Genomic DNA, 7,523 nt, shown 5'->3' with positions numbered 1-7,523 from the left:
ACGGAGACTTAGACCAGGCACTGTGGCTCATGCCTATAATCCCAGCACTTTGGGAGGCCAAGGAGGGTAGATCATGTGAGGTCAGGAGTTCGAGACCAGCCTGGCCAACATGCTGAAACCCCGTCTCTACTAAAAATACAAAAATTAGCTTGGTGGTACATGCCTGTTGTTCCACTTACTCAGGAGGTTGAGGCAGGAGAATCACTTGAGCCCGGGAAGCAGAGGTTACAGTGAGCTGATATCATACCACTGCAGTTCAGCCTGGGCGACAGAGTGAGACCCTTTCTCTAAATGAATAAATAAATAAATTTATGTAGACTTGTGTTACGGCCCAGAAGATGGCTAGAAATATAATTCACCAGCCAGGCGTGGTGACTCACGCCTGTCATCCCAGCACTTTGGGAGGCTGAGGTGGGTGGATCACTTTAGGTCAGGAGTTCAAGATTAGCCTTGCCAACATGGTGAAACCCCGTCTCCACTAAAAATACAAAAATTAGCCAGGCGTGCTGGCACATGCCTGTAATCCCAGCTACTGGGGAGGCTGAGGCAGGAGAATCACTTGAACCTGGGAGGCAGAGGTTGCAGTGAGGTGAGATCACGCCATTGCACTCCAGCCTAGGCAAAAAAGCAAGACTCCATCTCAAAAAAAAAGAAAAGAAAAGAAATATAATTCATCTACTGAGAGAAAATGCAGTTACTATTATGTTAATACATGGACTCAGGTCTGAGCAACAATATATTTCTCACCATAGATCCATATACTGGAGTTTGGATTTTATACATCAGTCTGATGAGCTGAGTGAATGTGAGTCCCCTCCTGAGAGAACAAGCTGTCTCTTTTATTTGTTTTGAAACGGAGTATCCATCCGTCACCCAGTCTGGAGTGCAGTGGCACAATCTCGGCTCACTGCAACCTCCGCCTCCCGGGTTCAAGCGATTCTCCTGCCTCAGCCTCCTGAGTAGCTGGGATTACAGGCGCCCGCCACCATGCCCAGCTAATTTTTGTATTTTTAGTAGAGACGGGGTCTCACCACTTTGGCCAGCCTTGTCTTGAACTCCTGACCTCGTGATCCACCCACTTCAGCCTCCCAAAGTGCTGGGATTACAGGCATGAGCCACTGCACCCAGCCACAAGCTGTCTCTTCATGTTCTCTACATACAATGGCAAAGATCTTAATTGGAAATCGAACCTTCTAATCTTCCAGGTATTTTCAAATATCCATATGTTTGTATCTATATATTTGTTTTAGCTTTAGAACATGAATGAAGATCCTAGGTCTCTGAATAAATTGTCCTTTCTTGGTTACTTTGTTTCCTGGGTTACTTTGTTTACTATCTGAAAATTAAAAATTAACTCAAGGAAATGTAACTTACTATATTTATACAGGAATGTATTTTGAGGGGAAGTGTGGTCCATGTTGCTCAATATCGCGGAATTTAACAGTTTCAATGGCTGCTTAATGTGTAGAATTTGAGCCTTATCAACCACAAATCTGGAGGCACAAGACTAAATTAACTGTTGCAATTTATAACATTTCAATGATAGTTCAACTCTTCTTATCTTGTGTTTTTCAACTAAACATTCTTGGCATACCATGGTAAGTTTTATTTAAAAAGAGAAAAAGGCCGGGTGCGGTGGCTCAAGCCTGTAATCCCAGCACTTTGGGAGGCCGAGACGGGTGGATCACGAGGTCAGGAGATCGAGACCATCCTGGCCTACACGGTGAAACCCCGTCTCTATTAAAAAATACAAAAAACTAGCCGGGCGAGATGGCGGGCGCCTGTAGTCCCAGCTACACGGGAGGCTGAGGCAGGAGAATGGCGTAAACCCGGGAGGCGGAGCTTGCAGTGAGCCCAGATCGTGCCACTGCACTTCAGCCTGGGCGACAGAGCGAGACCCCATCTCAAAAATAAATAAATAAATAAATAAAAATAAATAAATAAATAAATAAATAAAAAGAGAAAAAGAAGCATTACTAAGTTTGGCCTTATATTTAAAGCGGGGAAGTGAAAGAAATATCCTTTGTTTCACCGACAAGTCTATGACAAGGTAGGCAGCCAGTCTACTCAAAAGAAAATTTTTTTGTGGAATTCCTCAAAAGCTTTAAAAATAAAATCTACACACTTGTTAGTAACTCCTTCACATTCAGTGATGTCACCTTGTGGACATTATTCAAAGGGAAAAGAAAAACTAACATAATAATAAATATAATTTAAGAATTTTTTGGTGAGAGTTAATGAAGTTAGGAAGCAAACTCCCACAAACAGAATACTTCAGAGTTTCTCTGATTTAACTTTTCCCTGCTCTAAGGGAAATAAGAAAGAGATCACCTACATAAGATGTAAGAGAGAAACAGAGTTAAGAACATTGGACGAAGAGTCAGAAAACATGAATGTTAGTCTGGCCTTTGTTACTAACTTGCTGGGTGACTTGGAATTAAACCTCTTTGCCTTTCTGCTCTGGAATTCCTCATCTTTAAAGTTAGGAGATTTAGCCAGGCACAGTGGCTTACACCTGTAATCCCAGCACTTTGGGAAGCCGGGGTGGACAGATCACTTGAGATCAGGAGTTGGAGATCAGCCTGGGCAACATGGTGAAACTCATCTCTACTAAAAATACAAAAATTAGCCAGGCGTGGTGGAGCATGCCTGTAGTCCCAGCTACTCAGGAGGCTGAGGCATGAGAATCACTTGAATCCAGGAGGCAGAGTTTACAGTGAGTCGAGATTTGTGCCACTGCACTCCAGCCTGGGTGACAAAGTGAGACTCTGTCTTAATAAAAAATAAAAATAAAATAAAGTTAGGAGATTGCATTAAGAAATTCCAGGCTTCTCCAGAAATTCCAGAAATTCCTGTGGGCTTCTCCCGTCAGCTTCCTTGTGTCCCAAGGCTGTCTGCTCACTTTGTTCTCTCTCTGGCATCTCTTTTACTGGCAATTCTTCTTCCTCTTGTGACATACATGCAGGAGTTTCCCCAGTGAACTGTCTTGGATCCCTTTTCTCACTAATCCTTTATTGAATTTCACTTATACTCTCTGAGGTGGACACTGGGGCATCACCCAGACTCCTCCTTCAGCACTGAACCTTTCCTCACCTCAGCTGCTGGGAAGGTTGGAGGATGACAGCTCTAAGCTGAGTTCTTTCAGGAAATTGCCCCCTGCAAATACAATCACCTCAGCCAAGGCCAGTCACAGCCCCTCCTGGGGACAGCCCACATGTAGCCATCCTTCAGTGTAGGATGACAAGGGCCAGCTCCCTTGCTTCAGGGTGGTGTAGGGGCAAAGGGAATTTCTCCCTCTGGCTCTGAAAGTTTGAGTCTTTTCAAACTTATTTTTATTATCTTTAAAAATCTTTTGTAGCCACGGGTTCTCTGTATGTTGCCAGGCTGGTCTCAAACTCCTGGGCTCAAATGATCCTCCTGCCTTGGCCTCCCAAAGTGCTAGGATTACAAGCATTAGCCACCACACCCAGCCTTTTATCTATTTATTTATGTATTTTTATTTATGTATTTATTTACTTATTTGAGACAGGGTCTCACTCGTCACCCAGGCTGGAGTGCAGTGGTGTGGTCTCAGCCCACTGCAGCCTCTGCCTCCTGGTTCAAGTGATCTTCCCACCTCAGCCCCCCAAGCATCTGGGACTCTAGGTGTGTTCCACCACACCTGGCTAAGATTTATATTTTTGATAGAGAAGGGGTTTCACCATGTTGGCCAGGCTGGTCTTGAACTCCTGAGCTCAAGTGATCTACTCTTCTCAACCAAAGTGCTGGGATTACAGGTGTGAGCCACCGTGCCTGGCTATTTTTAAAATTTTTTAGTTTGAATCTTAAAATCTACTGAAATAAACTGGTAGCAGACAGATTAACAGGAGAAAAGGCATACAAATGTATCATATGCACAGGAGCCACACAAAATGTGAAACTGAAAGAAGGACCAAATGACTGATGTTTTTATACTAGACAGAAAGGATGAGAGGCTTGGAGTTCCTGGTGGGAGGTGGTGACAGGTTTATTGGGGGAGGAAGGGAGGAAACTCATGGGTGAACAAAGGCTGTCTTGTTATATGGATGAATTCTCTCGAGTAGCAGCCCTTAGAGAGAATAGATGTACCTGTGGTAAAGTTTTGCTGTCAGAACTTTAAAAACGCCAGAGATTTAGTCTCCTTTTCCTGTGAGTTAATCTTTCCTAGATCCTGATAAGGGCACCTCAGAGAGAGCCTTTGTTTGCATCTCTTGCTTACTTCACTAATATAGATTTCCTCTAGAGGTGCAAATCTCTCCCCCAAAAGGACAACTTTACAAAGCTATTCCTGTGTCTGCAGCCCCTCTGAAGAGTCACCGTGAAATATGCCAAAGAAGTACATTTGGGGATGGCATACTTTGATTTCCCACAGTGGGATAACACTGAAGGGTCACAGCTGCTCCAGAATGACCCTGGTGTTTGCTGTGACTGCATTGCCTCCTTCTGCCCAGTTCTAAAGGTATTTGTTTGTTTGTTTGTTTGTTTGTTTTTGAGATGGAGTCTCACTCTGTCACCCAGGCTAGAGTGCAGTGACACGATCTTGGCTCACTGAAACCTCTGCATCCCAGCTTCAAGCTATTCTCCTGCCTCAGCCTCCCGAGTAACTGGGACTACAGGTGTGTGCCACCATGCCCAGCTAATTTTTCTATTTTTAGTAGAGACGGGGTTACACCATGTTGACCAGGCTGGTCTCGAACTCCTGACCTGAGGTGATCCACCCGCCTCGGTCTCCCAAAGTGAGGTGTTGACTCTAAGAACGTTCCTCAATAAACCACCTGCACAAAAACCTTCATCTCAGAGTCTGTTTCCTGGAGAACCCAACCTAAGCCAGGGCCAGGAGCAGTTTGTGGAAACAGACTCTACAGTGGGATTTGGAACTGGATTACCCATCTGCCAGCTGGCAATGAAGACCCCATTGCTGGTGGTAGGAGTCGCACTGCCAGCTCCTGGCATGCAGTGCAGTTGTTAAACTTTCACTAACGGTGATCTTGGGTGGAATACTCCTGGAAGAGAATGCACCAGCCACTGCAATATCTAAGGTTTTCAGAGACTGGAAAAAGTGCTAATCATAAAGGACAATGGAACCAGATGGCTCTTTCTGAGGATCCTTGATGCATTTTAAAAAGACATCAAAAGAGGGAAGGTGATGAATCACCAACTGAAGGCCCAGTGTGAAAACAAAGAGAGGCTCCTTGGCAGCTTATCCAGGGACTCTCATCTCCAGAGGGCAGAAAAAGCTTGAGATGGGGCCCTGAACTTACTTCTAAGGGTGGCAGAACTCCAGAGAAATTCGAATTCTTAGTCTTAGCAAGTCTGTTACATCAAGACTAGGAAGAAGTGAAATCCTGAGACTTGGGACAGAGCTATTTGGATTGATACACTTAAAAACCTTGAGACTATAGATCCCTCTAAACCACATGGGCCGGCAGAAATGGCCCTCTGCTCCTGTTAAGGGTGAGTGTTCCCTACTTGCTTAAAATAGTGCAGAAGCCTCTCAGTCTAGACAAGACATCAAAGAAGGATGATCAAGAGCATCCCTGCTACTTGGGTAACACGAACCAGCAAACAGTGTGGGTATTAAAAATATCAGTGCTGCCGGCTCCCGAGGGTGCCAGCGCGGCCCCGGGGAGCGCGAGGAGCCGGCGAAGCGCGCGGCCTGCCGTTGGCGGCCTGGTCCGCAGCGCTCTGCGCCCACCCGCCCCGGACGTGGGGCCCAAGCCCCCGTGAAGATGGTGTCCTGGATGATCTCCAGAGCCGTGGTGCTGGTGTTTGGAATGCTTTATCCTGCATATTATTCATACAAAGCTGTGAAAACAAAAAACGTGAAGGAATGTGTTCGATGGATGATGTACTGGATTGTTTTTGCTCTCTATACTGTGATTGAAACAGTAGCAGGTCAAACAGTTGCTTGGTTTCCCCTGTACTATGAGCTGAAGATTGCTTTTGTCATATGGCTGCTTTCTCCCTATACCAAAGGAGCAAGTTTAATATATAGAAAATTCCTTCATCCACTTCTTTCTTCAAAGGAAAGGGAGATTGATGATTATATTGTACAAGCAAAGGAACGAGGCTATGAAACCATGGTAAACTTTGGACGGCAAGGTTTAAACCTTGCAGGTACTGCTGCTGTTACTGCAGCAGTAAAGAGCCAAGGAGCAATAACTGAACGTTTAAGAAGCTTCAGTATGCATGATTTAACAGCTATCCAAGGTGATGAGCCTGTGGGACAAAGACCATACCAACCTCTACCAGAAGCAAAAAAGAAAAGTAAACCAGCCCCTGGTGAATCAGCAGGTTATGGAATTCCACTGAAAGATGGAGATGAGAAAACAGATGAGGAAGCGGAGGGGCCATATTCAGATGATGAGATGTTAACACACAAAGGACTTCGAAGATCACAAAGCATGAAATCTGTGAAAACCACCAAAGGCCGCAAAGAGGTACGGTACGGGCCACTGAAATATAAAGTGAAGAAGCGACCACAAGTGTATGTTTAGTCATCTACACTTCAAATGTCCTAAGACAGATTATGCTAAATACATTGACTTCATCTTCTAACATGATATATTCAGGATTTACACATTAAAATGATTATTTAAATTGTGTCAGTGATGGGATTTACTTTCATGAATTTAAATCATTTTTATTTCTTTAACAATTGCTTCCAAATATTGACTACTAAAGGCAGTTCTGCAAGATGTACTAATATGTATATTAGAAATTATAGAAAATCATGTTGTCCATTTTCAAATTCATCAACAGCATAGAGTGCCTGAGATATAAGATGAAACACAAATCCACAGTATACTTGAAAGGAGTATTTTTATGGTTCAGGATAAATCAGCCTTTGTGATGTACTGTATTTACTTCCTTTTGTGTTATATCTGGTAATTAAATAGGCCCCAGATCCAGCAGTGACATAATAAGGACATAATGTAAGATAATAAAGTATGTTTTATATATTCTTTAAAAAAAAAAAAAAAATATCAGTGCTAGCCAGGCATGGTGGTGGCTCACATCTATAATCCCAGCACTTTGGGAGGCTGAAGCGGGTGGATCACCTGAGGTCAGGAGTTTGAGACCAGCCTGGCCAACATGGTGAAACCCCATCTCTACTAAAACTACAAAAACTAGCCCGGCCTGGTGGCGCACGCCTGTAATTCCAGCTACTCAGAAAGCTGAGGCAGGAGAATCGCTTGAACCCCAGGAGGCAGAAGTTGCAGTGAGCCCAGATAGCGCCACTATACTCCAGCCTCCAGCATGGGTGACAGAGTGAGACTCCGTCTCAAAAAAAAAAAAATCTTGGAAGGATACGCAAAGATTAATGAATTGCTGCCCCAGATAGGGACCTATGGGACAAGGTAGCCGATAAACTAACTTCCTGCTGTATACCTGTTTGAATCTTTGATTTGTATACTATCTGCAAAGGGCTGCCACTGTATAATGCAAAGTGGACTCTTCATATTCTAATCTGCAAATGGCACCCCTGGAGTTATGCTGTATGT

General features: G+C 44.2%; 1 pseudogene across 1 annotated transcript; it reads left to right on the top strand.

Moving 5' to 3' along the window:
- Positions 1 to 5,497: 5,497 nt before the first annotated feature.
- LOC111553466 lies at positions 5,498 to 6,623 on the top strand (annotated as a pseudogene). Its single transcript, XR_002734952.2, has one exon. The product of XR_002734952.2 is annotated as a receptor expression-enhancing protein 3 pseudogene (transcript).
- The last annotated feature ends 900 nt before the right edge of the window (positions 6,624 to 7,523 follow it).

The sequence above is a fragment of the Piliocolobus tephrosceles genome, chromosome 15 (assembly GCF_002776525.5).
Source record: "Piliocolobus tephrosceles isolate RC106 chromosome 15, ASM277652v3, whole genome shotgun sequence".
NCBI classification, from domain to species: Eukaryota; Metazoa; Chordata; class Mammalia; order Primates; family Cercopithecidae; genus Piliocolobus; species Piliocolobus tephrosceles.
The sequence above is the reverse complement of the archived record's forward strand: the minus strand, read 5'-3'. Positions and strand labels throughout refer to the sequence as shown.